Source organism: Syngnathus scovelli, chromosome 2 (assembly GCF_024217435.2).
Source record: "Syngnathus scovelli strain Florida chromosome 2, RoL_Ssco_1.2, whole genome shotgun sequence".
NCBI classification, from domain to species: Eukaryota; Metazoa; Chordata; class Actinopteri; order Syngnathiformes; family Syngnathidae; genus Syngnathus; species Syngnathus scovelli.
In genome coordinates this window covers 28,183,252-28,201,278 of record NC_090848.1, presented here as the reverse complement: position 1 = coordinate 28,201,278, position 18,027 = coordinate 28,183,252, and the positions used below count along the sequence as shown (strand labels likewise).

General features: G+C 42.7%; 1 protein-coding gene across 6 annotated transcripts in view; it reads right to left on the bottom strand.

The window, feature by feature from the left end:
- lama5 (laminin, alpha 5) overlaps nt 1-18,027 on the bottom strand; it is a 463,481-nt gene that overhangs the window by 430,532 nt on the left and 14,922 nt on the right. The gene's annotated exons all lie outside the window — the stretch shown is intronic.

Below are 18,027 nucleotides of genomic sequence, written 5' to 3'. Positions count from 1 at the left end.
ATTAAATCCATCGATCAAATTCCTCGTCCTTTGTCAACAACTCCGCGCGTGCGCCCTGACATCAGCCTCGTCGTTATTCAAGTTCAAGTTCAAGTTTACTTTATTGTCAAAAATCCTATGTAACAGGGTTACCACAGAAGTTTGAAATTGCGTTTGACCAGTCTCCAATGTGCAGATTAACTAAAAACATTTAAATAAGACACTGACATAAATCTCTTTCTTTCTCACACACACATACACACAACACACACACACACACAGCTAACTTACTCATACTGAATTTACAATTTCTTTCTCTGACATATTCATTCACAACATAAACATAGACAATGCACACTTACACATTGCAGTCATTCAAACACTAACATGCTGATAAACATGTGCAGTACTATACAATAAAATACTCTCTCTCACATACACACACACGCACACACACACACACACGGTGTGTAATAAGAGTATTGACAATACAGACCCACACACACACACATACATACACAGCAGCAGAAGTACAATCAGTGGTCATAGAAGTAAAGTGAAAAAGTGTATAACTGTATATAAGGTGCAAGAGTAAAGTGCCAAGTGGCATGGTGACTTTGGAATGTTCAAGTGGTTTTCCTCAGTGTGTTCATGAGTCTGATGGCTTGAGGAAAGAAGCTGTTACTCAGTCTGCTTGTGCGGGACCGCAGGTTGCGGTACCGCTTCCCTGATGGTAGAAGGGAGAACAGTCTGTGTGCAGGATGAGTACCGTAATTTCCGGACTATAAGTCGCGGTTTTTTTCATAGTTTGGGTGGGGGGGCGACTTATACTCAGGAGCGACTTATATATGTTTTTTTTCACAAATTTTTACTTGATCATTAAGACATCACTTACAAGTATAGTTGACCACTTCCCATGTTATTTTTAGTATAGTTGATCACTTCACATGCTTTTATTTCTTTATCTTGAACATATTCAAAACATAAAAAATAGAGAAAACGTCAAATAAAGCAATTAACACTTTAAAGCACCATATCCAAGTCCACTGTCTGCTGTATGTACACTTGCTCCATTTTTGCTCCTCTTATATTTATTATTATTATTTATTATTATTTGTTTATTTATCATTTATTCAATACTCTTATTTATTCATTGTTAGTGCCTTCTTGGGTTTTTTTTGTGATGCTTGTATGCATATGTGTACTATCTCACCGAGGGATAGTGGAAATGTAATTTCAATCTCTTTGTGTGTCTTAGTATATAAAAAAATATATCGACGATAAAGCAGACTTTGACTTTGATAAAACAACCAAAAAAAATTATATTTTCAGACGAAACTGGATGAGGGCGCTCTAAATTTTACCGTTGGCCGTGACTCATCAACTGGGTGGGCTTAAGAAAAATGGCACCAAAAAGAAACTCATATTTTGCAGGTTACAAACTTCAAGTTGTAAAATATGCAGCTGAAAACAGTAATCGAGCAGCAGAAAGAAAGTTTGGAGAACCGTGATGTACCAATGGATTACTATTTCAAGTGACGTCAGTAGCGCGGCGCGCCGGTTGTTTACATACAAACGTGCCCACACAAGGACTACCATCATTAGCGGTGACCATTTCTAAGTGACACGGAGGACAACGAGTTTGAAGGAATTAAGGATTTGGAGTGACATAGAAGGTTTGAAAAACTATTATGGCTTTTACGCACGCCCGGTCTCTACTGAGTCGGGGGCCGACGCTCGGCCGAGTGGCTGTCCGCGAACGGTGCGTGGGGCTCGGACATGGCCATTACGCACGCCCGGTCTGTCTGGAAGTCCACGCCGCCACACGCTTGGAAGTTTGTTTTGTTTAATAAAGAGCCGTTTACCAAACCTACGTCTATCCTTGTACTTTGTTAACGCTACAATATAGTTATATAGTAGATCTGTGGAATAAAGACGAGGCTGACGTCAGGGCGCACGCGCGGCGATGTTGACAAAGGACGAGGAATTTGATCGATGGATTTAATGGAATTAAAGTGCACGGATGGTTTGATAATATTATTGGCTTGTATTATAGTTATTTAAAATATAGTTTATCTATCGTTATATGAGCCTGTGGAATATTTTGAAGCGCAAGCGCCCTCAGCCGTGCGCACCCATTGTTGACAAAGAACGATCGATGGATTTAATGAATTGGAGTGACACTGATGGTTTTATAAACATGTTATTCATGTAATAGTTGTCCTTAATCACTCTATATGTTACGTCAGGCCCGTTCTCAGCTCTTTGTTTGTGTTTGTCATGTTAGCATACCTATCGTTTAGCCTGTTGTTGCTATTTAATGAATTGGAGTGACACCGATGGTTTTATAAACATGTTATTCATGTAATAGTTGTCCTTAATCGCTCTATATGTTACGTCAGGCCCGTTCTCAGCTCTTTGTTTGAGTTTGTCACGTTAGCATACCTATCGTTTAGCCTGTTGTTGCTATTTAATGAATTGGAGTGACACTGATGGTTTTATAAACATGTTATTCATGTAATAGTTGTCCTTAATCACTCTATATGTTACGTCAGGCCCGTTCTCAGCTCTTTGTTTGTGTTTGTCACGTTAGCATACCTATCGTTTAGCCTGTTGTTGCTATCGTTTAGCCTGTTGTTGCTCGTTCATGACTGTTTTTGGTGTGGGATTTTGTCGAATAAATTGCCCCCAAAATGCGACTTATACTCCGGAGCGACTTATATATGTTTTTTTTCACTTTTTGGGGCATTTTATGGCTGGTGCGACTTATACTCCGGAGCGACTTATAGTCCGGAAAATACGGTAGTGTCTTTGATGATGTTCATTGCCCTCTTGGTACAGTGTGAAGTGTACAGTTCCTGAATGGCTGGAAGGGGTGACCTGATGATCTTTTCTGCTGTCCTCACCACCCTCTGCAGTGCCTTTTTGTCTGCAGCTAGGCAGCTGCCATGCCAAACAGAGACGCTGCTGGTCAGGATGCTCTCAATAGCACCTCTGTAGAAGGTGGTGAGAGCAGAGGTGGGGAGGTCGGCTCTTCTCATCCTTCTCAGGAAGTGGAGTCGTGTCTGCGCCTTCTTGACCAGCGCAGTGATGTTGGTAGTCCATGAGAGGTCATCAGTGATGTGCACTCCCAGGAACTTTGTGCTTTTCACAGACTCTACTGCACTGCCGTTGATGATGAGTGGGATGTGTGTTGGTTGTTTCTTTCTGAAGTCCACAGTGATTTCTTTTGTTTTGTTTACGTTGAGAAGCAGATTGTTCCTATCACACCAGGTGATGAATTGCTGTACCTCCTCTCTGTATGCTGAGTCATCGTTGTCTTTGATGAGGCCCACCACTGTTGTGTCATCTGCAAATTTGATGATGTGATTCGTTTCAAATCTGGCAGAGCAGTCGTGGGTCATCAGCGTGAACAGCAGGGGGGATAGCACACATCCTTGCGGCACCCCGGTGTTTATGACGGTGGTCGCTGAGGAGTTGTTTCCGACTCTGACTGTCTGCGGTCTGTTCGTTAGAAAGTCCAGCAGCCAGTTGCACAGTGAAGTGCTGACGCCTATTGTACTCAGCTTATTCACCAGATGTTGGGGGATGACTGTGTTGAACGCAGAGCTGAAGTCAATGAACAGCATCCGCGCGTGACTGTTTTTGTTCTCCAGATGAGCCAGGCAGAGGTGGAGTGCTGTTGCTATGGCGTCATCAGTGGAGCGCTTGGGGCGGTAGGCAAATTGGTATGGGTCCAGAGTAGTGGGGAGGGTGGATGTTAAGTGGGCCTTCACCAGTCTCTCAAAGCACTTCATCATGATGGAAGTGAGTGCTATGGGTCTGTAGTCATTCAGTGATGATGCTGGTGACTTCTTGGGTAGTGGTACGATGGTGGTAGCTTTGAAAATTGCTGGTATGATGGCTTGGTTCAGAGAGGTGTTGTAGATGTATGTGAGGACGTCACTGAGTGAGTCTGCACAGTCTCTGAGCACGCGCCCGGGTATGTTGTCTGGACCTGCAGCTTTCCTGGGGTTCACCTTGAGTAGGGTCCTCTTCACGTCCGCTGGGTCCAGTTGAAGTGTTGTGCTGTCTGGGTGTACTGGGGTTTTTGTGGGTGTTGTGGTGTTGTTTTCTTCAAACCGGCTGAAGAAGGTGTTGAGAGAGTTGAGGAAGCCTATGTTGTCCTCACACGGTGGGGGGGATGGTTTGTAGTCTGTGACTGACTGGATGCCTTGCCACAGGCGTCTTGGGTCTTTTGTGTCTGTGAAGTGTGAGTTGATTTTTTGACCATATGCACGCTTGGCTACTCTCACGCCCCGGTGCAAGTTGGCCCTAGCAGTCTTGAGGGCCTCCTTGTCCCCAGACTTGAAAGCAGCGTTGCGTGCCCTCAGGAGCTCACGTACCTCCCTGGTGAACCAGGGTTTTTCATTTGCTCTCACTGTAATGTCTTTGGTGACGGTTACATCTTCCATGCACTTCGTTATGTATCCAGTTACAGAGTCTGTGTATTCGGTGAGGTTGACGTCCTGGTTGGTGGTGGCTGCCTCCCTGAAGACAGACCAGTCTGTGCGTTCAAAACAGTCCTGTAGAGCTGCTGTGGAGCCCTCTGGCCAGGCCCTGATCTGCTTCACAGTTGGTTTGCTTCTCGTCAACAGAGGTCTGTAGGCTGGAATTAGCATAACAGAGAGATGGTCTGATGAAACCAGGTGGGGGTGGGGAACCGCTCTGAAGGCCTGTCTGATGTTTGTGTAGACCTGGTCAAGTGTGTTTTCTCCCCTTGTTGCAAAGTTCACACACTTGTGGAAGTGTGGCATTACTGTTTTCAATTTGGCCTGGTTGAAATCGCCAGCGATTATGCAGACCAAGTCCGGGTGTGTGTTCTGTAGTGTACTCACAGACTTGTACAGTATGGAGAGTGCGTCCTTTGTGTTAGCGCTGGGGGGGACGTAAACAGCTGTGATGTTGACGGTATTGAATTCACGCGGTAGGTAGAATGGACGGCAGTTGAGGGTTAAAAACTCAATGTTCTCTGAGCAGTGACTTGTAGTAACGACAGCGTTTGTACACCAGTTGTTGTTAATGTAAATGTACACACCACCTCCTCGAGATTTACCCGTGCTGGCGTGGTTTCTGTCCGCGCGGAAAGTTGTAAACCCATCCAGTTTAATGGCGCTGTCCGGAACGTTGTTGTGAAGCCACGTCTCTGTGAGGATGACCGCGTTGCATTCTCTCACCTTTCGTTCTGTAGTTAAGTCCAGCTTGAGATAGTCCATTTTATTTTCCAACGACCGCACGTTTGAAAGGAGAATAGATGGAAGTGCTGTTTTGTGAGGGTTTCTCTTCAGTCGGTGTGTGATGCCGGCTCGGGAACCTCGCCTTCTCCTCCGGCGTGTGCTCAGACTCCACCGCCGCTTCAGCTGCTTCCAGTGTCGGCTGGTGGGGGAGGGGGAGCCCGCTGCCTCGGAGGTTCCTTTGTCTCGGGACATTATTCCAAGACCGCGAAGAGTTTCGCGATCCATGGCAAAGTTAACTCCGGATATATCCTTTGTGCAGTTGTTGCTTCTAAGTCCCAATAGTGTACTTCTGTCGTATGCGATTCTCGGAGACGATTTGGACGGTACATTTAACACAAAACACACATTCTTATCGGGAGCCGGCTTGGCCGCAGCCTCACAGGGCGCCGCCATCTTGGAATTCCACAGATCTAGTAAATAACTATATTATAGCGTTAACAAAGTACAAGGAAAGACGTGGGTTTGGTAGACGGCTCTTTGTTTAACAAAACAAGAGTTCAACGAGCCAACAACTACTGAACTGTAACGATAAAAACATATGCACGTTGCTACACGAAATAGAATATATCAAATAACTACAACATAAATAGTTGACCACCACACGGGCCCAAGCACCGGTGTGGACTTCCAGGCGTGTGGCGGCGTGGACTTCCATCCCCGGAGGTGGCACTTCCAGCCACGGAGGTGGAAGAGAGCTCCATAGAATAGGACCGGGTGTGCGTAAAAGCCATGTCCGAGACCCATCCACCGTCACCGGACAGCCACCCGGCCGAGCGCCGGCCCCCGACTTTCATCCACGGAGGTGAAAGAGAGCTCCGTAGAGTAGGACCGGGCGTGCGTAAAAGCCATAATAGTTTTTCAAACCTTCTGTCACTCCAAATCATTAAATCCTTCAAACCCTTCGTCCTCCGTGTCACTTACAAACAAAGCCGCTAATGATGTGGGGCCCTTCGTCATCCGGTGATCGAATCTGTGTCCTTTATGTAAACAACCGCCGCGCCTCTGACATCGCTTGGAATTCAAATTACAGTAATCCCTTGCTATGCGGTTCGTTTATCGCGGTTTCACTTTTTTATTTTATTTTATTTTTATTTTGAAAATTTGTGAAAAAATTCACATATAAGTCGTTCCTCAGTATAAGTCGCCCCCCCCCCACCCAAACTATGAAGAAAAAACGCGACTTATAGTCTGAAAAATACGGTACTATTTTTTCTATGTTGGCTGCATTCGGAAATTCAATCTGATGCCCTGGCTTTACTCTGAAAGTGTGAGTGTTCAAAGTTGCAGACCAAGGTGCCTTTGTGTGAATTTACTAACATCCATCCATCCATTTTCTATACCGCTTGTCCCCACTGGGGTCGCGGGCGTGCTGGAGCCTACCCCAGCAGTCATCGGGCAATAGGCAGAGGACACCCTGAACCGGTTGCCAGCAGGGCACACAGAGACGAACAACCATCCGCACTCGCACTCACATTTAGGGGCAATTTGGAGTGCTCGATTGGACTACCAAGCATGTTTTTGGGATGTGGGAGGAAAACGGAGTGCCCAGAGAAAACCCACGCGAGCACAGGGAGAACATGCAAACTCCACACAGGGAGGGTCGGAGGTGGAATCGAACCGGCACCCTCCAAACTGTGAGGCGGACGTGCTAACCAGTGTTCCACCGAGCCGCCAGTTAACTAACATTTTATCGTCAAATTAATTCTAATCCCACTCCAACCCATAGTGTCACAATCCGTCTCCATTCGTTTCTTTGTTTTAGTGTTGTCATGGTTTCTGTTCGTGTCTGTGTGCTCGCCCCTCCCCTCCTGTGTCTATTCACAATCTATGTACTCATCACAGTCACCTGCCTCTCGTTACCTGTCGTGTATTTAAGTCTCTTGTCGGATTGTTCTCGTCTTTAGCCTCTTGTCTCGGTTCTCGTCGTTCTCGTCGCTTATCTCCAGTCTTTGTCTCTGTTTCTGATAGTTTCTGTTCCTGTCTGTTCCCCCTCATCTTCCCTTCCAACTCCCTTTTCCCTCAATAAACCCTGGTCCAAGCTGCATTTGGTTGCCCTGCTATGCTCATCCGTAACACACAGCCCTCACATTTTGCTCGAATAGCTTCATTGTCCTGCCTGATATGTCCTCAGCCAGGTTGGACTACAACTGTAAAATGGTAGCAGATTACAAAAAAATTATATTTATAAAAAAAAATAATAATAATATACACCTACAAAAAATACTGTTGGACTACGGAAGGATCATGGGACAAATACACTGGAAAACAGGGACGGATGGAGCGATCAAGTGTAGCCTAGGTGGAACCTGAGTTGGAGTGTGTGTGTGTGTGCGTGCGTATGTGTGCGCACTTGTGCATGCAATGTTCACCATAAACACCATCTTCATGTTCCAGGTGTTCATCCTAAACATGCTAGATGGTGGAAAAAAAATGCGCTTGTCTTCCCAACTAAACAAATGGAGCATGTTGAGACAAGGATGAAAAAGTGGCATATTGCATTTAAAGGACTGCAGAAAAGATAATTGGAATCAACCTCCCATCTATCCAAGACTTGTACCTGTCCAGGACCAGGAAACGTGCAAGTAACATCTCAACAGACCCTTCGCACCCAGGTTGCAGCCTGTTTGAACTACTCCCCTCCGGACGCCGTTATAGAGCTCTGTACACTAAAACCAGCAGACACAGAGACAGCTTCTTCCCCCAGGCTGTCGCTCTGATGAACTCACACCACTCTTAGAGTCTCAGAGTCATTACTGTGCAATAACATCCCGCTTTCCACACCTTTTTTGTCTACACTGTTTGTACTAAGTGTACTCTCTGCATCCATTGCAGCCTGGTCATCCTAGTGAGGGACCCTCCAGTCTGTGGTCTCTTCTCAAGGTTTCTCATTTCCCCTAGCTGGAGTTTTGAGTTTTTTTTCCTTGCCCTCTTGGGAGTTTAAGATCAGTTTAAGATCAGGGGATGTTTGAGAATATCTTTTGTTTTTCACATGTCCTGAGTGTTGTTGTTAGTCACCTAAATGTTGAACAGAGGCTGTGATTTACCGAAGTCAAATTCCTTGTTTGGCACGCTCAAACATGGCGAATAAAAAACTCTTGAACTTGACCTTGAAATGATGGTGGAAATATTGACTTCTGAGGAGGATTATGAATTATTTCATCTTCAGGCTTCTTCAATGTCCCCGTCTTTCATTGAGGTTGACAGTGACTGTTGTTGTAGGTCACAGGTGTCAAACAAATTTTTGCCACGCATCGTAATCATAGTTTAACTTGGAGGGCTGTTATGATTGTCAATGTCGTTTAGTATATACAGTTATAGGCTACAAAACAAATTGATGAATAACTACTTTTGAAACCAGAGACTAGTAAAATCTGTTCAAATATTTTAAAAAGTCAAATTGTAATAAAAATTGCAAGCAATGTCTATTTTTTTTTAAAGTGATGACAATTTGTAATTTTAGTAATGACACAAAGTTGATGCCAAATTTTTTCTCGCGGCGTGCGTGTGTGCGTGTTTGTGCGTACGTGCGTGCGCGTACACAAGAAGACACCAATGTGCCAGCATTGGGAAAAATGAAGGAGGAGCATCAATAGCATCAAAAGGATTAGACATAAGAAAATTCCTAGTCACGGAAAGAGATTGCTGCTTGTTCTCAGTCCCAAAGTGGATGTGATAGCAAAAGGGTGAGGAGCTTCACCTGCAACCCTCATTTTGGGCTCATGTTGTAGTTTGTAACTTCTTTCAGCACATTTGCTCAAAACAATGGACGTATGCCACTATATTAGGTACAGCACCTCATCACATCCAATGCAAGAGCTGATTTCCACAGTAGAACCTTCCAAGTGGAACACTGGTGTAGTACAACAAGAACAAATATTGGAAGACTGTGCCTTTAGAGTCACACATATTTATGCAAAATATTTAATAAAGTGTTTAGTTTTGGCTTAATAGTGTTATAGCCTGGAAATTTAGACTCAATGCTGTACAATCCATTGCGTCTGGTGAATAGTCATATCAAGCTCATTTCTAAGGCAGGAAAAACCTGAGCAAACAGGCGGCAAAACAAACCAATCAGCGAAGAGCTAACATGGTGTCTTCTTCTGGACTAAATGCTTCCAGTGCCGTCAAGATCCTGGGGTTTTAATGACTCCATTTATGCAAAGTGACGCTCGTGCGCTTGGCACAAAAATTCATGCGCAAATTCATTTTCCTGCCGGGGCAAGTTTATTTTACTGTCTTTACTGTTTAATTTACTGATGTTTGCTGACCATGATATGCCACAATCAGCACTCCAGCGTATTGTATCGTAAAAGCACAAAATGTGTGCCTGACTATCCCAAAAGTCACAATTTTTGCCCTTTTACTCTGTGTAAAACACACAGGAAACAACAGTTTTATTTTTGCTTTTTCAAACCTTTATAACAAAAATAAAGTCGTTTTTTAAAGAAATGTCACTTAATTCTTGACCTCCTAACTTTGCTTAGGGAGGGGGGAACCTGTTCTAATTTTCTACACTTGTAAAAATACCGCCGAGAATACAGAAAAATCAGGCTGATAAATTATTGTATGGTTCGGCGTACTCTTTGCAATGTGTTCACGTACTCGTCATTACTTTTTGGTGCAATTAATGAGTTTTCCGACTGTGTGAGTGGTCATTGAACGCGCCTCGCGCAGAATGCGAGTGAGAACTTAAAAAATAAAAGAAAAGGAACCAAGCGTCTAAAGATAGAAATTGACCAACACAATAGTGTGTTCTTCATTCTTTATTGAAAACAGGCTGGTACAACCTGCCGCACTCAAGGCGTACACACTCCCGCAGCAAGGGATAAAGATGTTCATGGGGGCACCTACTTTGGCACATACTCCCTCGCAAGCTCAAGGATACGCATGCCTTCAACATGCTTCTTTATGATTTCGAGTTTCATATGGATAGTGTTAGGAGACATACTTGACTACACTACTTGTTGTTTAACACTGCTAACGCGTCAAGACAAACCGTGAATGGCAAAGCAAAGGAAACAGGTGGGGGTTGGTGCCAGTTCCGAAATGGAAATTTGGTTCGTGAGTAGTTGCAAAATAATTGTGAGGCTCCAGTTCTTATCTCAAAAAGTTCATAAGTATCAGCATTCCTAAGAAGAGGTACCAAATCTTGGCAAAGCCATAAAAATTTTTGATCGCATTAAAAATGAAGCTAAACCTAGCTCTTAGACAACATGTAAGGTTTTTTTTTTTTTCTTCATATTAGTATGCACACTTCAGCATCTGTGCTAAGCATGCTATGCCACTTTCAGTCAAGGTTGTTCCGTTACTGAACACAGAAGAAATTACAAAAACTAAAATTTAAAAAACATTTTTATGAATGAAATGAAACAAAAACGGGAACTGACAAACTACATTTTACATTTAAACTAGACTAAAACTAACTATAGTTTTATAGAAAATGTCCTTCATTTTTATCTTTGGGTTTATTTTAAATGTTTTTAATTTAGTATTACTGTTTGTCCATACAGAAGACAAAAGGTCAAATTTGGGAATTGTAGTTTACTTTATTATGCATTACTTATTGTGACCTTTAAAAAAAAATAATAATCATACACGGCGCATTTTCGAAAAAAAAAAAATAATGGGAAGAACAGCTCTAAAGAAAAATTAAAACAGAATTTTAAAAACTATAATGAAAATTCCAAAAGCAGGGTTGCTCCCATGTTAAAGTTCCTGTAAAACTTACAAATGAAACATGAGTACTAAACATTCATCCATCCATTTTCTGATTATGTAAAACAGAATTAACATACCGTATTGGCCAGAATATAAAACGACCCTGATTATAAGACGACCCCCTCTTTTTCAAGACTCAAGTTCGAAAAAATACTTTTTAAACACCAAATTTAAGTTTTATACAGAAAATTATTACATCTGAAACAAATGATTATAGCAATATATTCGAGAGAAAAAGCATGATATTTTTGCCTCATTCAAATCATACAAAAACAGTCTATCACATCTTAATATCTCAACATTTAAATATGTAAACTAAAGTGCAATCACATTTGTAAATGAATGGCTTCTGGTTTTTGACATGTAAATAAACCAATCTATTGTGATAAAACAATAGAATTGCAATCACTGCATTAACCATCAAAGTGAAGTCTAACTGTAACTGTAATCTTGAAACAAATCTGAATAAGGAAAAACATTGCAATAAAATAATGCTAACTGCTACCGCTACTGTTGGGGAGCCTGAGGACTGTATAGGGGGTTGGCTCAGATGGTTATGCTCTTTTTGCCCCCGGGTGTCGGTCAGAACACAGGAGGGAAGACGTGGTTCAGTTTTGATTGCTTTACTGAATTATTGGCAAAAAAGTAACAGGCGCTTTAGGGGCTCATAGAGGCATACAGGCCAACTGGCAAAAGGGTATAGGCACACGTTTGGTCATAAGGATGTGAGAGCAGGTGTGTGTAGTGTACATGGGTGAGTCTGGGTGTGTGAATGTGATTCTTGTGTGTGATTATTGTATGAAGCGTGTGAAGGGTGCGTGAGGTATGCGTGCGCGTGTGCGCGTGTGTGTGTGAATGTGTGCGCATGTGTGTGCGTGTGGTTCTGCAACAGACAGAAATACAGCACGTAAGTCAACGCTCAACTTCTGACGCCACACAACACTGGTAGACGGCACACATTACATAACTAACTATACTAAATAACCTTAAATGAAATACTCTCTGCAACACACCAAACATAAGTTATCGAGACAACAAAATATGTTTGCTGGCGACCGTTCGTCACCGTGCCACTGTGTAACGGCTGTAGTCATGCGTGTACGCTGCTCGTGCGATGCCAGGCAAACTTAATGGAGCGCGCCAGAGCTGTCAATCAAACAGCGCGCACACGAAGCAAACAGCAATCGGACAAACGGCATAACAGTGGACATCAGTAACAATTAAATATATATACAGTCAAACCTCGGTTTTCGACCACAATCCGTTCCAGAAGGCAGTTCGAAAAGCGAATCGGTCGAATTCCGAATCTATTTTTCCCATTACAAATAATGGAAAAAAATGTAATCCGTTCCAAGACAAAAAAAAAACCGCCCTTTTTAAGCATTTTTTCATTCGCGCATTTTTGTCCGATCGCGCAACTGCAGCGCACCGCCAAACCGCACAACTGTACCGCGCTGGTCACATTATTGTGACAGAGCCGTCGCTGAAATTTAGAAAATATTTTTAAAGTCCTGATGTACTTTCCAAAATTTAAGTGGACCTCAGTGCGCCAGGAGCTTAATTTGGTCCGATCGCGCAACCGCAGCGCCTGGCTCACTGTCCATTGCTTTAAGAGCATCTTTGTGTTTTAGGCTGACTTTACTGCTCCCACTTAATACAATCCTCAAAGCAACGAAAATACAATAACAACGAATGGAGTTAGTCGGCATGCGGGCCGCGCGGTCGGTTTTTTTCGGTTCCTCCCAGCTCATCTTGCGAGGTTCGACCTCTGAATTTTGTTCGACAATCGAAGCAAAAAAATGTTGAATTTTTTGTTCGAATTCCAATTTGTTCGAGAACCGGGACGTTCGAAAACCGAGGTTTGACTGTACTCACTTTGTGTCAAAGACGCACACGATCACAGCAACATACTCAGTCGATACCAGCAACCTGCGCACAAGTAAATGGGTATAATGTCTAGACCCTAATTGTAAGACGACCCCCACTTTTTCAGTCTTTTTTCAATGCAAAAAAACCCATCGTCTTATATTCGGGCCAATACGGTATTTAGCTTGTAAATCATGAACTCAGACTGACCCTACTCCCATTGCCTCATTAATATGTTCATCTGCTACAAATTCCACAAGTGTTCCAGACCAGGAAGAGGAGGAGGAGGAGGGAGGCTAAAATGATAAGACAGAGCAGATAACTTCTGACCCAATAAGTGCAGTGGCGGAATCTTGCTATAATACATGACTTCACTAGATTCAGAAATACAAATTGTAGATATGATTTATATAACAACATAAGCAATTTCTATCAATAAAAAACATGGGATGTACGACATGCTGTGATAGTTTGGGTCCTTGATGTTGTCAGTTGCAATTGTCATTTATTTTGCATCGCAGGGTTGTGATTGGCTGGGTGTCTTTCATTAGCTTGAATTGCTCAATGAAACCTTGTCAGAAGGTCTAGTTTTCTGCCATCCCCTTCTGCATCCAGCCCTGTTACTTTGTATTGTTTTTAAATTACGACAATTATTTTTCTACTTCTGGCGGCTCGGTGGCGCACTGGGTAGCACGTCCGCCTCACAGTTAGGAGGGTGCGGGTTTGATTCCACCTCCGGCCCTCCCTGTGCGGAGTTTGCATGTTCTCCCCGAGCCCGCGTGGGTTTTCTCCGGGCACTCCGGTTTCCTCCCACATCCCAAAAACATGCTTGGTAGGCCGATTGATCACTCCAAATTGTCCCTAGGTGTGAGTGCGAGTGCGAATGATTCTTTGTCTCTGTGTGCCCTGCGATTGGCTGGCAACCGGTTCAGGGTGTCCCCCGCCTACTGCCCGATGACGGCTGGGATAGGCTCCAGCACGCCCGCGACCCCCGTGGGGACTAAGCGGTTCAGAAAATGGATGGATGGATGGATGGATGGATGGATGGATGGATGGATGGATGGATGGATGGATGGATGGATGGATGGATGGATGGATGGATGGATGGATGGATGGATTTTTCTACTTCTGTTTCTGGGTCCGAATTCTGCTGATCATGTTACACATTACTACAATACTTTTTGTATACAACAAAATCTGTATCTGTTGTTGCAGGTTAAAAGAAAAAAAACATTTCAACCGACCACCGTGCTGCCCTGATGGGTATCAGTACCTATTACCGTATTTTCATGACCAAAGGGCACACCGTACTAAACGGCGCAGTCTCATTTGTGTGCTATTACTGTATTTAACACACACATAGGGCGCACCGCATCATAAGGCACATGTATGCCATGATTTACGGTAAACAAAAAAAAATAAATAAGTAAATGCTCCAAAGAAATCACAAATTTATTGGTACTTAACAGTGACATTTCAACACACACATTTCACAACAAAATGCACACACCCGCGCACAAAGATTTTTAATTAAAGCAGGACCAACAAACATTTTCTTGTAAACTGAATTTTGTCCGACATCCGAAGCAAAAAAATCTCCAATTTTTTGTTTGAATACCGATGTGTTCGAGAACCGGGACGTTAGAAAACCGAGGCTCCACTGTATTAAGTTTTGGCTAAATGCTTATGTTCCTTTCTGGTTAAATTATTTGCAAAATGACCACTCTTAAAACCTCCTCCTGGTAGGTAACAAATATGGTCCTTGAGATTTAAGTTCATTCAAGTTTTCGATTAGTAAATGACAAATGTATAGATTATGAACATAGGTAAGTCAAGTGGACTTTTAAAATGTGTCTTCTTAAAGGCTTTTTGTAGGAAGTTGCAAATTTAAAACTTTCTAAAATTCAAACATGTTTCAGCTGGATTTCCACAGTTTTTGTTCTCATCACATCTATATTACAGACACACAGGCAGGCACACATACACAACACACTAAAGAAAGCTCTTATGATCTCTGCAATGTTCTGTGTGAAATTTTCCTGCTTGACTGGCCTCTTCATTTATTGCTGCTCTTTGTGTTTTTGTGTGTGCAACACGTAAGACCCCCAAAATAAAGTGTAGAAGGAATGTGAGTAAACCTGCCTTAACCTGCACACTTAAGAAGGGGTGGCACTTAAACATCCTGTGTGCAATAAGCGCTTGAAAGGGATGGAGGCAGCATATGAGGGTGTTGTGGATGTTGAACACTGTTTGACACTTACTTGCTGTTCTTCTATGCTCACAGATATTGTATGATGTCATGTTGCTCTGTGTAAAAGCTTTGTGTGTGTGAGTGTGTGCGTGTGTGTGTGTGTGTGTGTGTGTGTGTGTGTGTGTGTGTGTGTGTGTGTGTGTGTGTGCGTGCGTGCGTGCACGTGCGCACATGTTTGTTATACACTATTTACCTGTATTGTTCCATAAATATATAGTACATGAAATCTCGGGCTGATCAATCAAATTCAAATCAACATCGTGATGCAGAAGAATGTAATTACGGCCTGAGCAGCGACAGCTGCGAGGTCATTATTGTTTTAGTAAGAGTTTCTCTTATTTTTTTTCTGTAAAGCATTACATTTTGACACCCTAAACCTGCACAAAAACTCACCAATCTTTGCACACTCATTGGCTCTGGTGAAAAATTTGCCATTTTAAGGTTGTCCTAAATGATGAAAACAAATACCTACAGTGTAAAAATAAAACCCATTCCCGGTTGGTTTGACCGGAGAGTGATGAAGGCCGAGCCGTGCCTTTTCTTTTTTAACCTTTGTTCATTGATACTATAATTGAGTGCATTACATTACAAATTGACATGACAGTGGCACCTCTGTGGATTGTTGTCGGGTCTGGGAGGCGTCAAGAGGCCACGTAATTAAAACCGGGGTAGCCGAGCTTAGCTAATGGCTAATAGCGAGAATATTAGGTTCAGAAAATGGATGGATAGCACACGCTATGACACTGCAACGTGTTCTGCTGTACTTGTTGGAATGTAAAGAGCCACGGATTGTTGGAAGTACAGCTCTAGAGTGATAGTTTTAATCATTTGTTTTATTTTGGTCCTTGAAAATTGCAAGAAAATGTTTGTTGGTCCTGCTTTAATTAAAAATGTTTGTGCGCGGGTATAGTGTGCATTTTGTTGTGAAATGTGTGTGTTGAAATGTCACTGCTAAGCACCAATAAATTTGGGATTTTTTTGGAGCATTACTATTAAATATATTTAAAATGCTACTCAGTATATAATTGAGTGGAATACAGTACAAATTGACACGATAGTTGGACCTCTGTAGATTGTTGTCGGGTCTGGGAGGCGTCAAGAGGCCACGTAATTAAATCCGGGGCAGCCGAGGTTAGCTAATGGCTAATAGCGAGAATATTAGCTTCACGAAATGGATGGATAGGAAATGCTATGACACTGCAACGTGTTCTACTGTACTTGTTGGAATGTAAAGAGCCACGGATTGTTGGAAGTACAGCTCTACTTTTAATAATTTGTTTTATTTTGGTCCTTGAAAATTGCAAGAAAACGTTTGTTGGTCCTGCTTTAATTAAAAATGTTTGTGCGCGGGTATGAGTGTGCATTTTGTTGTGAAATGGGTGTGTTGAAATGTCACTGCTAAGTACCAATAAATGTGTGATTAGTTTTTGGAGCATTACTATTAAATACATATAAAATGCTAGTCAGGGTCATCAAATCGCCTAACTTTTCTACCGTTATTTCACAACCATATTGCGCACATAAGCGCCTTTAGTTTTCTCAAAAAACGAAGGTGCGCCTTTTAAGAAGGTGCGCCTTTTGTGTGGACCAAATTCAAAAATCTGTTAAGTTGTTTTGTTTGGCTTCCGTAATATACAGGGGGAGACGTAGATCGGGACAAAATAAACAATCAGAGGACTAGACGTAACACGTAGAGGAGTACGTACCTTCGTCGCCATTGTTTTGTGTGGCTTCCGCCACGTTGATCGGGACAAAAAAAAAACAATCACAGGACTAGACGTGTCACGTAAAGGAGTACGTACCTTCGCCACCATTGTTTTGTGTAGCTTCCGCCACACAGAGACGTAATATACAGGCACCCGATGAACCAATCAGAGGATATTACATTTTCGGGGCGGTAAACCAATCAGACGACTGGCTGTAATACGTAGGGGAGTACATACATCCGCCGCCATTGGCTTCTGCTACACGTGATATACAGACACCCATTTGCTTAAGTTTTACGTTTGCTTACGAGGCACAATCAGAGGACTGTAGAGGAATACGTACCTCCGCATAGACAGAGACATGCTTACGAGGCACAATTCAAGCTTCCTGGAAAGCTGTGATCATTGCCGAAAAGCAACGTGAAAACGACGACACAGATGGCGAACTTGCCCAACTGTTTAATTTGGATACAGAAGATGAGGACTTGGACGGATTCGCGTATGAATATCGATCAACAATAATGTGAGTACAGTAGAGTACATGGTTAAACAGTACAACCGAACTCACTTTCTTGCTCCCGTGACGTTTTTTTTGTTTTGTTTACCGTAAATCATGGCATACATGCGCCTTATGATACGGTGCGCCCTATGTGTGTGTTAAATACAGTAATAGCACACATAACTGAGACTGCGCCGTTTAGTACGGTGTGCCCTTTGGTCGTGAGAATACGGTAATAGGTACTGATACCCATCAGGGCAGCACGGTGGTCGGTTGAAATGTTTTTTTTCTATTAACCTGCAACAACAGATACAGATTTTGTTGTATACAAAAAGTATTGTAGTAATGTGTAACATGATCAGCAGAATTCGGACCCAGAAACAGAAGTCGAAAAATAATTGTCTTAATGTAAAAACAATACAAAGTAACAGGGCTGGATGCAGAAGGGGATGGCAGAAAACTAGACCTTCTGACAAGGTTTCATTGAGCAATTCAAGCTAAAAAGACACCCAGCCAATCACAACCCTGCGATGCAAAATAAATGACAATTGCAACTGACAACATCAAGGACCCAAACTATCACAGCATGTCGTACATCCCATGTTTTTTATTGATAGAAATTGTTTATGCTGTTACATGAATGATATCTACAATTTGTGTTTCTGAATCTAGTGAAGTCATATCTTATAGAAAGATTCCGCCACTGCACTTATTGGGTCAGAAGTTATCTGC